Source organism: Oncorhynchus kisutch, linkage group LG17 (genome assembly GCF_002021735.2).
Source record: "Oncorhynchus kisutch isolate 150728-3 linkage group LG17, Okis_V2, whole genome shotgun sequence".
In the NCBI taxonomy this organism is placed as follows: domain Eukaryota; kingdom Metazoa; phylum Chordata; class Actinopteri; order Salmoniformes; family Salmonidae; genus Oncorhynchus; species Oncorhynchus kisutch.
In genome coordinates, this window is record NC_034190.2 from 86809186 (window position 1) to 86826949 (window position 17764).

The 17764-nt window shown below is 43.8% G+C and overlaps 1 protein-coding gene across 2 annotated transcripts in view; it reads right to left on the reverse strand.

Annotated features, from left to right (window-relative positions):
* camkvl (CaM kinase-like vesicle-associated, like) overlaps positions 1–13517 on the reverse strand; it is a 113919-nt gene extending 100402 nt beyond the window's left edge. For both annotated transcript variants that reach the window (XR_004203768.1, XM_031794894.1), the window contains exon 1: positions 13299–13517. The gene's annotated coding sequence lies outside the window, so the exon portion shown is untranslated. The remainder of the gene's footprint in view (positions 1–13298) is intronic.
* Positions 13518–17764: the final 4247 nt, after the last annotated feature.

Sequence of the window (17764 nt, forward strand, 5' to 3'; positions counted from 1 at the left end):
TATCAAAGTCGATCAGTTAGCAAACAATGACGTTTCTCATTTCACCCTTTCAATTGTCTTCATGTGTACATATAATTAATTTCATTACATACATTACATATTGACTGGCTTTCATCAAGCTGCCCACTCCAGAGAAAGCTTCTAACTGTAACTAGTTCCTGCATCCTGGTTCAGGTTATCAGTGAACCTACCAGGGTAGCAACAAACAGCACAGGAATGAAATCATGAACATGTAGTGATCACATCTTTACTAATGCTGCAGAAATGTGCTCTAAAGCAGTATCCAGATCCATCAGATGTAGTGATCACATCTTTACTAATGCCGCAGAAATGTGCTTTAAAGCAGTATCCAGATCCATCAGATGTAGTGATCACATCTTTACTAATGCCGCAGAAATGTGCTCTAAAGCAGTATCCAGATCCATCAGATGTAGTGATCACATCTTTACTAATGCCGCAGAAATGTGCTCTAAAGCAGTATCCAGATCCATCAGATGTAGTGATCACATCTTTACTAATGCTGCAGAAATGTGCTCTAAAGCAGTATCCAGATCCATCAGATGTAGTGATCACATCTTTACTAATGCTGCAGAAATGTGCTCTAAAGCAGTATCCATATCCATCAGATGTAGTGATCACATCTTTACTAATGCTGCAGAAATGTGCTCTAAAGCAGTATCCATATCCATCAGATGTAGTGATCACATCTTTACTAATGCTGCAGAAATGTGCTCTAAAGCAGTATCCATATCCATCAGATGTAGTGATCACATCTTTACTAATGCCGCAGAAATGTGCTCTAAAGCAGTATCCATATCCATCAGATGTAGTGATCACATCTTTACTAATGCCGCAGAAATGTGCTCTAAAGCAGTATCCATATCCATCAGATGTAGTGATCACATCTTTACTAATGCCGCAGAAATGTGCTCTAAAGCAGTATCCAGATCGGATGCAGTGATCACATCTTTACTAATGCTGCAGAAATGTGCTCTAAAGCAGTATCCAGATCGGATGCAGTGATCACATCTTTACTAATGCTGCAGAAATGTGCTCTAAAGCAGTATCCAGATCGGATGCAGTGATCACATCTTTACTAATGCTGCAGAAATGTGCTCTAAAGCAGTATCCATATCCATCAGATGTAGTGATCACATCTTTACTAATGCCGCAGAAATGTGCTCTAAAGCAGTATCCAGATCGGATGCAGTGATCACATCTTTACTAATGCTGCAGAAATGTGCTCTAAAGCAGTATCCAGATCGGATGCAGTGATCACATCTTTACTAATGCTGCAGAAATGTGCTCTAAAGCAGTATCCAGATCCATCAGATGTAGTGATCACATCTTTACTAATGCTGCAGAAATGTGCTCTAAAGCAGTATCCAGATCGGATGCAGTGATCACATCTTTACTAATGCTGCAGAAATGTGCTCTAAAGCAGTATCCATATCCATCAGATGTAGTGATCACATCTTTACTAATGCTGCAGAAATGTGCTCTAAAGCAGTATCCATATCCATCAGATGTAGTGATCACATCTTTACTAATGCCGCAGAAATGTGCTCTAAAGCAGTATCCATATCCATCAGATGTAGTGATCACATCTTTACTAATGCCGCAGAAATGTGCTCTAAAGCAGTATCCAGATCGGATGCAGTGATCACATCTTTACTAATGCCGCAGAAATGTGCTCTAAAGCAGTATCCAGATCGGATGCAGTGATCACATCTTTACTAATGCTGCAGAAATGTGCTCTAAAGCAGTATCCAGATCGGATGCAGTGATCACATCTTTACTAATGCTGCAGAAATGTGCTCTAAAGCAGTATCCAGATCGGATGCAGTGATCACATCTTTACTAATGCTGCAGAAATGTGCTCTAAAGCAGTATCCAGATCGGATGCAGTGATCACATCTTTACTAATGCTGCAGAAATGTGCTCTAAAGCAGTATCCAGATCGGATGCAGTGATCACATCTTTACTAATGCTGCAGAAATGTGCTCTAAAGCAGTATCCATATCCATCAGATGTAGTGATCACATCTTTACTAATGCTGCAGAAATGTGCTCTAAAGCAGTATCCAGATCGGATGCAGTGATCACATCTTTACTAATGCTGCAGAAATGTGCTCTAAAGCAGTATCCAGATCCATCAGATGTAGTGATCACATCTTTACTAATGCTGCAGAAATGTGCTCTAAAGCAGTATCCAGATCCATCAGATGTAGTGATCACATCTTTACTAATGCTGCAGAAATGTGCTCTAAAGCAGTATCCATATCCATCAGATGTAGTGATCACATCTTTACTAATGCTGCAGAAATGTGCTCTAAAGCAGTATCCATATCCATCAGATGTAGTGATCACATCTTTACTAATGCTGCAGAAATGTGCTCTAAAGCAGTATCCAGATCGGATGCAGTGATCACATCTTTACTAATGCTGCAGAAATGTGCTCTAAAGCAGTATCCAGATCCATCAGATGTAGTGATCACATCTTTACTAATGCTGCAGAAATGTGCTCTAAAGCAGTATCCAGATCCATCAGATGTAGTGATCACATCTTTACTAATGCTGCAGAAATGTGCTCTAAAGCAGTATCCATATCCATCAGATGTAGTGATCACATCTTTACTAATGCCGCAGAAATGTGCTCTAAAGCAGTATCCATATCCATCAGATGTAGTGATCACATCTTTACTAATGCCGCAGAAATGTGCTCTAAAGCAGTATCCATATCCATCAGATGTAGTGATCACATCTTTACTAATGCCGCAGAAATGTGCTCTAAAGCAGTATCCATATCCATCAGATGTAGTGATCACATCTTTACTAATGCTGCAGAAATGTGCTCTAAAGCAGTATCCAGATCGGATGCAGTGATCACATCTTTACTAATGCTGCAGAAATGTGCTCTAAAGCAGTATCCATATCCATCAGATGTAGTGATCACATCTTTACTAATGCCGCAGAAATGTGCTCTAAAGCAGTATCCAGATCCATCAGATGTAGTGATCACATCTTTACTAATGCTGCAGAAATGTGCTCTAAAGCAGTATCCAGATCGGATGCAGTGATCACATCTTTACTAATGCTGCAGAAATGTGCTCTAAAGCAGTATCCATATCCATCAGATGTAGTGATCACATCTTTACTAATGCCGCAGAAATGTGCTCTAAAGCAGTATCCATATCCATCAGATGTAGTGATCACATCTTTACTAATGCCGCAGAAATGTGCTCTAAAGCAGTATCCATATCCATCAGATGTAGTGATCACATCTTTATCCGTATCTAAACTAAACTTCCAAAGGCTGGACCTAATATAGTGTGTAAGAGGTCATACAATAGGTTTTGTAATGATTCCTATGTTGTTGATGTAAAGAATAGTTGTTGGTCTGTGATGTGTAATGAGGAGAAAATATATACGTTGCACTTGACACATTTATGAAATTGCTTATTCCAGGTTCTAATAAGCACATTAAGAAAATTATTGTAAAAACTGTTTATTAATCCCCGTGGATTGATGAGGAATTGAAAAATGGTTGAGAGGGATGATACAGAACGAATGGCAAATTGGAAGAAGAAACTTTGAAACAAAGATAAATGACAAAGAATGATAGTAAAAACCCTTGGAGCAACTTAAATAGCAATAACATTTTGGGGAAAAAAAGGCATCATACATTGAATCAAAGGGCTCATTCATTACGAAACTGACTGATATCAGCACCTACTTTCCTGATTTTTTTCATTGGATAGATAATAGATAGACAATCAAACTTAGGCATGACATGCTAGCAACAAACACTGACACTACACATCCAAGTACTGTATATCTAACCAAACTATGAAAAGACAAGAATTGTAATTTTGAATTCCGTAAAGCGAGTATGGAAGAAGCACATTTTTTTCCCCCATTGCCTATCAACAATGACAAGCCAACGGGGTCTGTAAACTTGGATGGAAAATTACTGAGGATAATAGTGTACGATATTGCCACTCCTATTTGCCATATCTTCAATTTAAGCCTACTAGAAAGTGTGTTCCCTCAGGCCTGGAGGGAAGCTAAAGTCATTCTGCTACCCAAGAATAGTAAAGCCCCCTTTACTGGCTCAAATAGCCGACCAATCAGCCTGTTACCAACCCTAGTAAACTTCTGGAAAAAATGGTGTTTGACCAGATTCAATGCTATTTTACAGTAAACAAATTGACAACAGACTTTTAACACACTTATAGGAAAGGACATTCAACAAGCACAGCACTTACACAAATGACTGATGATTGGCTGAGAGAAATGTATAAAAAGATTGCGGGGGCTGCTTTGTTAGAGTTCAGTGCGGCTTTTGACATTATTGATCATGGTCTGCTGCTGGAAAAACTGATGTGTTATAACTTTACACCTGCTATATTGTGGATAAAGAGGGCTCCCAAGTGGAGCAGCGGTCTAAGGCACTGCATCTCAGTGCTAGAGGCATCAGACACCCTGGTTCAAATACAGGCTGTATCACAACCGGCCATGATTGGGAGTCCCATAGAGTGGTGTACAATTGGCCCATGGTCGTCTGGGTTTGGCAGGTGTAGGCTGTCATTGTAAATAAGAATTTGCTCTTAACTGACTTGCGTACTTAAATGTATTTTTTTTTAAGAGTTACCTGTCTAACAGAACACAGAGGGTGTTCTTTAATGGAGGCCTCTCCAACATAATAGAATCAGGTAGAATCAGGAATTCCCCAGGGTAGCTGTTTAGGCCCCTTACTTTTTTCAATCTTTACTAACGACATGCCACTGATTTGAGTAAAGCCAGTGTGTCTTTGTATGTGGATGACTCAACACTATAACCGTCAGCTACTACAGTGACTGAAATGACTGCAACACTCAACAAAGGGCTGCCACTGAAACAGTGCTAAATAGTCCTAAATATTAGTCCTAAATATTTCAAAAACTCAAAGCATTGTATTTGGGACAAATCATTCTATAAACCCTAAACCTCAATTACATCTCGTAATGAATAATGTGGAAATTGAATAAGTTGAGGTGACTAAACTGCTTGGAGTAACCCTGGATTGTAAACTGTCATGGTCAAAACATATTGATGTAGTAGTAGCTAAGATGGGGAAAAGTCTGTCCATAATAAAGCACTGCTCTACCTTCTTAACAGCACTATCAACAAGGTAGGTCCTACAGGCCCTAGTGTCTACCTTCTGAACAACACTATCAACAAGGCAGGTCCTACAGGCCCTAGTGTCTACCTTCTGAACAACACTATCAACAAGGCAGGTCCTACAGGCCCTAGTGTCTACCTTCTGAACAACACTATCAACAAGGCAGGTCCTACAGGCCCTAGTTTCTACCTTCTTAACAACACTATCAACAAGGCAGGTCCTACAGGCCCTAGTGTCTACCTTCTGAACAACACTATCAACAAGGCAGGTCCTACAGGCCCTAGTGTCTACCTTCTGAACAACACTATCAACAAGGCAGGTCCTACAGGCCCTAGTTTCTACCTTCTTAACAACACTATCAACAAGGCAGGTCCTACAGGCCCTAGTGTCTACCTTCTGAACAACACTATCAACAAGGCAGGTCCTACAGGCCCTAGTGTCTACCTTCTTAACAACACTATCAACAAGGCAGGTCCTACAGGCCCTAGTTTCTACCTTCTTAACAACACTGTCAACAAGGCAGGTCCTAGAGGCCCTAGTTTCTACCTTCTTGATAGCACTATCAACAAGGCAGGTCCTACAGGCCTTGACTGTTCAGTCATGTGGTCAGGTGCCACAAAGAGGGCCTTGCAATTGTCTCAGAACATGGCAGCACGGCTTACCCGTGGATGTACACAGAGAGCAAACATTAACAATATGCATATCAATCTCTCCTGGCTCAGAAGTAGAGGAGAGATTGACTTCATCACTCCTTGTATTTGTGAGAGGTTGACATGTTGACATGTTGAATGCACCGAGCTGTCTGTTTAAATGACTAAAACACAGCTCAGACCACCATGCATACCCCACAAGACATGCCACCAGAGGTCTCTTCTCAGTCTCCAAGTCCAGAACAGACTATGGGAGCCGCACAGTACCACATAGAGCCATGACTACATGGAACTCTATTCCACATCAAGTAACTCATGTGGGGACTGTGAAGCAACACAAACATAGGCCAAGACAGATGCATAGACACATGAACTATAAACAGTGGTGGAGTATGGGCCTGAGGACACACTCTTAGCATGTTGTAAATTCTGTAATGAATGTATTGTAATGTTTTTAAAATTGTATAACTGCCTTAATTTTGTCCTCGTGCTCCTAGAACTCTAGTACTTCTTTAGATACCATAAATCACCACATTCTTTTGGAGAGATTGGTCTACACGGACAAGTTTAGCTCTTATCTGTCGGAAAGATATGTTTGTCTCTGTGGATGGTTTGTCCTCTGACAAATCAACTGTAAATTCTGGTGTTCCTCAAGGTTCCGTTTTAGGACCACTATTGTTTTCACTTTATATTTTACCTCTTGGTGATGTTATTCGGAAACATAGTTAACTTTCACTGCTATGGGGACGACATAGAGCTGTACACTTCGATGAAACATGGTGAAGCCCCAAAATTGCCCTCCCTGAAAGCCTGTGTTTCAGACATAAGGAAGTGGATGGCGGCAAAGGTTTTAATTTTAAACAAAACAGAGATGCTTGTTGTAGGTACCAAGAAACAAAGAGATATTCTGTTGGATCTGACAATTAATCTTGATGGTTGTACAGTCATCTCAACTAAAACTGTGAAGGACCTCAGCGTTACTCTGGACCCTGATCTCTCTTTTGCCGAACATATCAAGACTGTTTCAAGGACAACTTTTTTCCATCTGCGTAACATTGCAAAAATCAGAAACTTTCTACTTTCTATCCAAAAATGATGCAGAAAAATTAATAAATGCTTTTGTTACTTCTAGGTTAGACTACCGCAATGCTCTACTTTCCGGCTACCCGGATAAAGCACTAAATCAACTTCAGTTAGTGCTAAACACGGCTGCTAGAATCCTGACTAGAACCAAAAAATGTGATCATATTACTGCAGTGCTAGCCTCCCAACACTGGCTTTCTGTTAAGGCAAGGGCTCATTTCAAGGTTTTACTGCTAACCTACAAAGCATTACATGGGCTTTCTCCTACCTATCTGTCCGATTTGGTCCTGCCGTACATACCTACACGTATGCTACAGTCACAAGATGCAGGCCTCCTTATTGTCCCTAGAATTTCTAAGCAAACAGCTGGAGGCAGGACTTTCTCCTATAGAGCTCCATTTTTATGGAATGGTCTGCCTACCCATGTCAGAGACGCAAACTCGGTCTCAACCTTTAAGTCTTTACTGAAGACTCCTCTCTCCAGCTCTCTCCACTGGGATTCTCTGCCTCTAACCCTATTACAGGGGCTGAGTCACTGGTTTACTGGTGCTCTTCCATGCTGTCCCTAGGAGGGGTGCGTCACTTGAGTGGGTTGAGTCACTGACATGATCTTCCTGTCTGGGTTGGCACCCCCCTTGGATTCGTGCCATGGGAGAGATATTCGTGGGCTATACTCGGCCTTGTCTCAGGATGGTGAGTTGGTGGTTGGAGATATCCTTCTTGTGGTGTGGGGGCTGTGCTTTGGCAAAGTCGGTGGGGTTATATCCTGCCTGGTTGGCCCTGTCCGCGTTTATCGTCAGACGGGGCCACAGTGTCTCCCAATCCCTCCTGTCGGCGTATCGGCGGACAGGGCCCCCCCGTCTCAGTCTCCAGTATCTATGCTGCAATAGTCTATGTGGCTGGCCCTGTCCAGTATCGGCGGACAGGGCCCCCCCGTCTCAGTCTCCAGTATCTATGCTGCAATAGTCTATGTGGTTGGCCCTGTCCAGTATCGGCGGACAGGGCCCCCCCGTCTCAGTCTCCAGTATCTATGCTGCAATAGTCTATGTGGTTGGCCCTGTCCAGTATCGGCGGACAGGGCCCCCCCGTCTCAGTCTCCAGTATCTATGCTGCAATAGTCTATGTGGCTGGCCCTGTCCAGTATCGGCGGACAGGGCCCCCCCGTCTCAGTCTCCAGTATCTATGCTGCAATAGTCTATGTGGTTGGCCCTGTCCAGTATCGGCGGACAGGGCCCCCCCGTCTCAGTCTCCAGTATCTATGCTGCAATAGTCTATGTGGTTGGCCCTGTCCAGTATCGGCGGACAGGGCCCCCCCGTCTCAGTCTCCAGTATCTATGCTGCAATAGTCTATGTGGTTGGCCCTGTCCAGTATCGGCGGACAGGGCCCCCCCGTCTCAGTCTCCAGTATCTATGCTGCAATAGTCTATGTGGTTGGCCCTGTCCAGTATCGGCGGACAGGGCCCCCCCGTCTCAGTCTCCAGTATCTATGCTGCAATAGTCTATGTGGCTGGCCCTGTCCAGTATCGGCGGACAGGGCCCCCCCGTCTCAGTCTCCAGTATCTATGCTGCAATAGTCTATGTGGTTGGCCCTGTCCAGTATCGGCGGACAGGGCCCCCCCGTCTCAGTCTCCAGTATCTATGCTGCAATAGTCTATGTGGCTGGCCCTGTCCAGTATCGGCGGACAGGGCCCCCCCGTCTCAGTCTCCAGTATCTATGCTGCAATAGTCTATGTGTCATTCTGTTCTATCTGGAGTATTTCTCTTATCCGATGTCCTTTGTGAATTTAAGCCTCTAATTCTCTTTCTCTCGCTCCATCTTTCTCTCTTTCTCTCAGAGGACATGAGCTCTAGGACCATGCCTCAGGACTACCAGGCCTGATGACTCCTTGCTGTATCCAGTCCACCTAGTGTTGCTGCTGCTCCAGTTTCAACTGTTCTGCCTCCGACTATGGAACCCTGACCTGTTCACTAGACTTGCTACCTTCTCCCGGACCTGCTGTTTTCAACTCTCTCTCTCTACCGCCACCTGCTGTCTCTAACTCTGAATGATCGGCTATGAAAACTGACATTTACTCCTGATGTGCTGACCTGTTACACCCTCTACAACCACTGTGATTATTATTATTTGACCATGCTGGTCATTTGTGAACATTTGAACATCTTGGCCATGTTCTGTTATAATCTCCACCCGGCACAGCCAGAAGAGGACTGGCCACCCCTCAGAGCCTGGTTCTTCTCTAGGTTTCTTCCTAGGTTCCTGTCTTTCTAGGGAGTTTTTCCTAGCCACCGTGCTTCTACACCTGCATTGCTTGCTGTTTGGGGTTTTAGGCTGGGTTTCTGTACAGCACTTTGAGATATCAGCTGATGTACGAAGGGCTATATAAATACATTTGATTGATTGATATAACACCCAAATATAGACTATGACATACAAATATACACAATAACACCCAAATATACACTATGACATACAAATATACACAATAACACACAAATATACACTATAACACACATATATACACAATAACACACAAATATACACTATAACACACATATATACACAATAACACCCAAATATACACTATAACACACATATATACACAATAACACACAAATATACACTATAACACACACACATATATACACTATAACACACAAATATACACTATAACAAACAAATATAGTGTAGCACCCTGTATTATCGGCATATTAAACATTGTTTAAGAAATATATTACCTTCAACAGTGTTATCTTGGCTCTCGGTGGTGCAGACAGTACTGTGATCATCTATGTTTTGTGATTATTTGTGTCGTAAAAAATTTAGCTAACGGGTTAGCAATTAGCATGTTTGACATTTCAGTGGAAATTCTACTACTATCAACTTTTTGATAAACGACTTGACAAAAAAACACGTCCCGTATTATCGGCCACCATTTTGTTCAATGACAAGATATATCCGTTTAATGTTGTTAAAAAAAGAGACACCAAACCTCGTATCCAATGTGTTTACAAGGTAGTTGACTAACGTCAGTTCGTTATCCTTTCGGTAAAAAAAAAAAAAGACTTGCCTGAAATCCGTTAGCTATATTTCAGAGGTAAAACGTTGGATATTAAATTACGCGCAGTCAAATTTGACAATATACAGCGTGTCCCACAAAATGTGTTTATACATAACTTTTTTGAAAACTCTCCAAACCTAATTTAACTTACATAAATTGCAATTATAATCCGTTTTCAGCTAGCTGAAAAGGTTTCTTTAGTCGCAAAACGTACCGTTATTTTCCAGTCCATTTAAATGTTGAGTTCAAGGTGATTTAATCCTCTAACCGCTAGAGAGTGTCCGATGTTGGGGGAAAATTTGCTAGATACACTGTAACAGACAAAGATACATTGTAACACACAAAGATACATTGTAACACACAAAGATATACTATTAACAAACAAATATACACTATAACAAACATATATACATTATAACACACAAATACACTCTGTAACACACAAATATACACTATCAAACAAGAACCTCTTAAAACTGTATTAGTCTCCTGTAGGGCCACATGCTGCCTCCCAAAGGGATGCTATCAGGGCAATAGGGTGCCATTTGGGATGCAGACAGTACTGTGTTATCAGCTCTCGGTGGTGCAGACAGTACTGTGTTACCAGCTCTCGGTGGTGCAGACAGTACTGTGTTATCAGCTCTCGGTGGTGCAGACAGTACTGTGTTACCAGCTCTCGGTGGTGCAGACAGTACTGTGTTATCAGCTCTCGGTGGTGCAGACAGTACTGTGTTACCAGCTCTCGGTGGTGCAGGCAGTACTGTGTTACCAGCTCTCGGGGGATGCAGACAGTACTGTGCTATCAACTCTTGGGGGTGCAGACAGTACTGTGCTATCAGCTCTCGGTGGTGCAGACAGTACTGTGTTATCAGCTCTCGGTGGTGCAGACAGTACTGTTTTATCAACTCTTGGGGGTGCAGACAGTACTGTGTTACCAGCTCTCGGTGGTGCAGACAGTACTGTGTTACCAGCTCTCGGTGGTGCAGACAGTACTGTGTTACCAGCTCTCGGTGGTGCAGACAGTACTGTGTTATCAGCTCTCGGTGGTGCAGACAGTACTGTGTTACCAGCTCTCGGGGGATGCAGACAGTACTGTGCTATCAACTCTTGGGGGTGCAGACAGTACTATGCTATCAGCTCTCGGTGGTGCAGACAGTACTGTGTTATCAGCTCTCGGGGGATGCAGACAGTACTGTGCGATCAACTCTTGGGGGTGCAGACAGTACTGTGCTATCAGCTCTCGGTGGTGCAGACAGTACTGTGTTATCAGCTCTCGGTGGGGCAGACAGTACTGTTTTATCAACTCTTGGGGGTGCAGACAGTACTGTGTTACCAGCTCTCGGTGGTGCAGACAGTACTGTGTTACCAGCTCAAACGTCAAACGTTTTCTGTAAGTCTTCACAAGGTTTTCACACCATTCCTCCATGCAGATCTCCTCTAGAGCAGTGATGTTTTGGGGATGTTGCTGGGCAACACAGACAGAGATCTGGAGACTGGCTAGGCCACTCCAGGACCTTGAAATGCTTCTTAAGAAGCCACTCCTTCGTTGCCCGGGCGGTGTGTTTGGGATCATTGTCATGCTGAAAGACCCAGCCACGTTTCATCTTCAATGCCCTTGGAGATGGAAGGAGGTTTTCACTCAAAATCTCACGATACATGGCCCCATTCATTCTTTCCTTTACACGGATCAGTCGTCCTGGTCCCTTTGCAGGAAAACAGCCCCAAAGCATGATGTTTCCACCCCCATGCTTCACAGTAGGTATGGTGTTCTTTGGATGCAACTCAGCATTCTTTGTCCTCCAAACACGACGAGTTGAGTTTTTTCCAAAAAGTTCTATTTTGGTTTCATCTGACCATATGACATTCTCCCAATCTTCTTCTGGATCATCCAAATGCTCTCTAGCAACCTTCAGACGGGCCTGGACATGTACTGGCTTAAGCAGGGGGACACGTCTGGCACTGCACGATTTGAGTCCCTGGCGGCGTAGTGTGTTACTGATGGTAGGCTTTGTTACTTTGGTCCCAGCTCTCTGCAGGTCATTCACTAGGTCCCCCCCCGTGTGGTTCTGGGATTTTTGCTCACCGTTCTTGAGATCATTTTGACCCCACGGGGTGAGATCTTGCGTGGAGCCCCAGATCGAGGGAGATTATCAGTGGTCTTGTATGTCTTCCATTTCCTAATAATTGCTCCCACAGCTGATTTCTTCAAACCAAGCTGCTTACCTATTGCAGATTCAGTCTTCCCAGTCTGGTGCAGGTCTGCAATTTTGTTTCTGGTGTCCTTTGACAGCTCTTTGGTCTTGGCCATAGTGGAGTATGGAGTGTAACTGTTTGAGGTTGTGGACAGGTGTCTTTTATACTGATAACAAGTTCAAACAGGTGCCATTAATACAGGTAACGAGTGGAGGACAGAGGAGCCTCTTAAAGAAGAAGTTACAGGTCTGTGAGAGCCAGAAATCTTGCTTGTTTGTAGGTGACCAAATACATATTTTCCACCATAATTTGCAAATAAATTCATAAAAAATCCTACAATGTGATTTTCTGGATATTTTTTCTCATTTTTACAGGCCTCTCTCAATTACAGGCCTCTCTCATATTTTTAAGTGGGAGAACTTGCACAATTGGTGGCTTGACTAAATACTTCTTTGCCCCACTGTATAGACATCATATTGTCTCTCGCTAGACATTTTGTGTGTGCGTGCGTGCGTGCGTGCGTGTGTGTGTGCGTGCGTGCGTGTCAGGGCTGCAGAGAGCTATGCTTTGCGCTGAGCACTACTAATACCTCATACAGCTGAATAATACCCCATACAGCTGAATAATACCCCCATACAGCTGAATAATACCCCCATACAGCTGAATAATACCCCCATACAGCTGAATAATACCCCCATACAGCTGAATAATACCCCCATACAGCTGAATAATACCCCCATACAGCTGAATAATACCCCCATACAGCTGAATAATACCACATTCAGCTGAGTGCACAAAACATTCAGAACACCTTCCTAATATTGAGTTGCACCCCCACTTTGCCCTCAAAACAGCCTCAATTCGACTCAACAAGGTGTCAAAAGCGTCCCACAGGGATGCTGGCCACATGTTTACTCCAATTCTTCCCACAGTTGTGTCAAGTTGACTGGATGTTCTTTGGGTGGTGGACAAATCTTGATACACACAGGGAACTGTTGAGTGTGAAAAACCCAGCAGCGTTGCAGTTCGTGACACAAACTGTTGCGGTTTAAAGATGAGGTAGAATTATCTTTTTGCTCTCTCTGCCAGAACGCATCACAGAGAAGCGATAGACCATGAATAAAAAAGGGAGAGGTAAACTGGACTTTACCTGCTGTGTCCACGGTGAAGGGAGAGACGGGAGGAGCTTCACTCAGTGCAAGCTGTCTAAAATCCAAACTTTGCCCGCAACACAAACCTCAGACGTAGCCTGTTCGGTGTTTCGGTTCAGTTATTTAAAAATATATATATATTTTCGGTATCATCTGATCTCACCACTTGGTAAAGAACCAACAGTGCAGCGCGAGCCCAGACACGACTGATGCTGTCTGTTTATCTGATTGGTGTGTTTCAGCGAGCACTCTAACAGCCCCCTTTTCTCTCTCTCACTCTCTCTCCCTCTGTCTGCCTCTCTCTCTCTCCCTCTTTCTGTCTCTCTCTTTCTCTCTCTTTCTCTCTCTCTCTCTCTCTCTCTATCTCTCTCTCTCTCCCTCTGTCTCTCTCTCTCTCTCTCCCTCTGTCTGTCCCTATCTCTCTGTCTCTCTCTCTGTCTCTCTCTCTCTCTCTCTCTCTCTCTCTGTCTCTCCCTCTGTCTGTCTCTCTCTCTCTCTCTGTCTCCCTCTGTATGTCTCTCTCTCTCTCTCTCTCTCTCTCTGTCTGTCTCTCTGTCTCTCCCTCTGTCTGTCTCTCTCTCTCTCTGTCTCTCTCTGTCTCTCTCTCTCTCTCTGAGTAAATCTGGCATCCTACTGCTCACGGCCATCCATTCACTTTTATTATTCGGTGGTTCTCCTAGACGATTAAAACATTATTCTTAAATAACAGGTGTAGACAAACAGTGAAATGCGGGTCCTTTTTCAACAATGAATAGTTAACGATAAAACATTGAAATGCCTCATTTTTCACGTTTAAGCCTAATGCTACCCTGCACCTTTCAAAGCGCCTGATGCTACCCTGCACCTTTCAAAGCGCCTGATGCTACCCTGCACCTTTCAAAGCGCCTGATGCTACCCTGCACCTTTCAAAGCGCCTGAGGCTACCCTGCACCTTTCAAAGCACCTGATGCTACCCTGCACCTTTCAAAGCGCCTGATGCTACCCTGCACCTTTCAAAGCGCCTGATGCTACCCTGCACCTTTCAAAGCGCCTGATGCTACCCTGCACCTTATAAAGCGCCTGATGCTACCCTGCACCTTTCAAAGCGCCTGATGCTACCCTGCACCTTTCAAAGCGCCTGATCCATTTCGGCCAGTTTTGAATGTCCATACAAACAAAATTCTCCGGGGGACTAATGCGAAATCCGTCAGCACTAGCCACTGGCCTGTCCGTGTTTGCGCCAGAGTCGCAAACCCTGAAATCCCGCCAGCTTCTTCCTTGCTTAGCAGTAGCTTAGTCCTTGCTCGTTAGCTAGCAAAATGATGATATGCGCTGTTATATCTCCAACACTGTGCCCTCCCTGCTTTGAAACAGCCTGAATGTATGATTTACTTGGTACCTCCTTCACGTTTATGTGAATTTTAAAACCACTTCTGACACCATGTAGTATGATCTAAAATAAAGACGCGCGACCACGAGGTTCTAGCTCCAGCCTGTTTATTAACATAACCCTTGCATGTCCTACATAGGTATGGATGCCCCCAAGGGACATCCTACTACAGAAATAGTGCGCAGAGGAAAAAATACGTAGTGAATTACCAATAACAATGAGGACTGAAAATAGCATGTATGTTGGGAGGGCGTAGCAGTACCGACCTACGTGCAGCGGTACAAGGTAGCTATAGAAAGTCAACACCCCCTTGAACTTTTTCCCACTTTTTGTTGCCTTAAAAATGACATCTAAAATGCCGTTACATTCAGATCGACCTTTAAAGAAGTTTGTAATGTCCTTGTTTCTGAAAGAAAATCATGTTTTTTTTGTTGTCCATTGAAATCACATGACATTTGATCAGTGTAGACATTGTTCATGTTGTAAATGACTATTGTAGCTGGAAACGGCAGATTTTCAATGGAATATCTACATAGGCGCACAGAAGCCCATTATCAGCAACCATCACTTCTGTGTTTCAATGGCATGTTGTGTTAGCTAATCCTAGTTTATCATTTTAAAAGGCTAATTGATCATTAGAAAACCCTTTTGCAATTATGTTAGAACAGCTGAAAACTGTTGTCCTGATTAAAGAAGCAATAAAACTGGCCTTCTTTAGACTAGTTGAGTATCTGGAGCATCAGCATGTGTGGGTTCGATTACAGGCTCAAAATGACCAGAAACAACGCGCTTTCTTCTGATACTCGTCAGTCTATCCTTGTTCTGAGAAATGAAGGCTATTCCATGCGAGAAATTGCCAAGAAACTCAAGATCTTGCACAACGCTGTGTACTACTCCCTTCACAGAACAGCGCAAACGGGCTCTAACCAGAATAGAAAGAGGAGTGGGAGGAACCCGGTGCACAACTCAGCAAGAGGACAAGTACATTAGAGTGTCTCGTTTTGAGAAACAGGTGCCTCACAAGTCCTCAACTGGCAGCTTCAATAAATCATACCCGCAAAACACCAGTCTCAATGTCAACAGTGAAGAGGCGACTCTGGGATGCTGGACTTCTAGGCAGAGTTCCTCTGTCCAGTCTCAACGTCAACAGTGAAGAGGCGACTCTGGGCCATACATGGACACTTTTGTTTTTATCCCCTGAACTTCTAACCCCTTGATGTTGTTGTTGGATCTAATTCTAATAGCATTTCAATGGCCATAATAAATAGATATGGAGACAACAGACAGCCTTGTTTTACTCCTCTTAAAGGCTCTATACTTTCTGAGAAGTTACCATTATTTACTATGTTACATCTGGGGTTGCTGTACATAACTTTAACCCATTGTATAAGAGATTCACCACAATTAAAGTATTCCAGGCATTTATATATAAACTCAGCTAAATAAAAAATAAAAACATCCTCTCACTGTCAACTGCGTTTATTTTCAGCAAACTTAACATGTGTAAATATTTGTACGAAAATAACAAGATTCAACAACTGAGACATAAACTGAACAAGTTCCACAGACAGGTGACTAACAGAAATGGAATAATGTGTCCCTGAACAAAGGGGGAGGGTCAAAATCAAAAGTAACTGTCAGAATCTGGTGTGGTCACCAGCTGCATTAAGTACTGCAGTGCATCTCCTCTTCATGGACTGCGCCAGATTTGCCAGTTCTTGCTGTGAGATGTTACCCCACTCTTCCACCAAGGCACCTGCAAGTTCCCGGACATTTCTGGGGGGAATGGCCTTAGCCCTCACCCTCCGATCCAACAGGTACCAGACGTGCTCAATGGGATCGAGATCCGGGCTCTTCACTGGCCATGGCAGAACACTGACATTCCTGTCTTGCAGGAAATCACGCACAGAATGAGCAGTATGGCTGGTGGTATTGTCATGCTGGAGGGTCATGTCAGGATGAGCCTGCAGGAAGGGTACCACATGAGGGAGGAGGATGTCTTCCCTCTAACGCACAGCGTTGAGATTGCCTGCAGTGACAACAAGCTCAGTCCGATGATGCTGTGACACACCTCCCCAGACCATGACGGACGCTTCACCTCAAAATTGATCCCCCTCCAGATTATAGGCCTCGGTGTAATGCTCATTCCTTCAATGATAAACGCAAATCCGACCATCACCTCTGGTGAGACAAAACCGCGTCTCGTCAGAGAAGAGCACTTTTTGCCAGTCCTGTCTGGTCCAGCGACGATGGGTTTGTGCCCGTAGGCGACGTTGTTGCCAGTGATGTCTGGTGAGGACCTGCCTTTACAACAGGCCTACAAGCCCTCAGTCCAGCCTCTCTCAGCCTATTGCGGACAGTCTGAGCACTGATGGAGGGAATGTGTGTTCCTGGTGTAACTCGGGCAGTTGTTGCCGTCCTGTATCTGTCCCGCAGGTGTGATGTTCGGCTGTACCGATCCTGTGCAGGTGTTGTATCACGTTGTCTGCCACTGCGAGGACGATCAGCTGTCCATCCTGTCTCCCTGTAGCTCTCTCTTAGGCGTCTCACAGTACGGACATTGCAATTTATTGCCCTGGCCACATCTGCAGTCCTCATGCCTATTTGCAGCATGCTTAAGGCACGTTCACGCAGATGAGCAGGGACCCTGGACCCATCTCTCTTTTGGTGTTGTTCTGAATCAGTAGAAAGGCCTCTTTAGTGTCCTAAGTTTTCATAACTGTGACCATAATTGCCTACCATCTGTAAGCTGTTAGTGTCTTAACGACTGTTCCACAGGTGCATGTTCATTCATTGTTTATGGTTCATTGAACAAGCATGGTTTAAACCCTTTACAATGAAGATCTGTGAAGTTATTTAGATTTTTACAAATTATCTGTGAAAGACAGGGTCCTGAAAAAGGGACTTTGTTTTTTTGCTGAGTTTACGTTCTAGTCGTACTTGATCAAAACACCTTTTCAAAATCGGTGTTTTACCATCAAGCCCTGGTGTTTACCTTCAAGTCCTGGGGTTTTACAATCAAGCCCTGGTGTTTTACCATCAAGCCCTGGTGTTTACCTTCAGGTCCTGGGGTTTAACAATCAAGCCCTGGCGTTT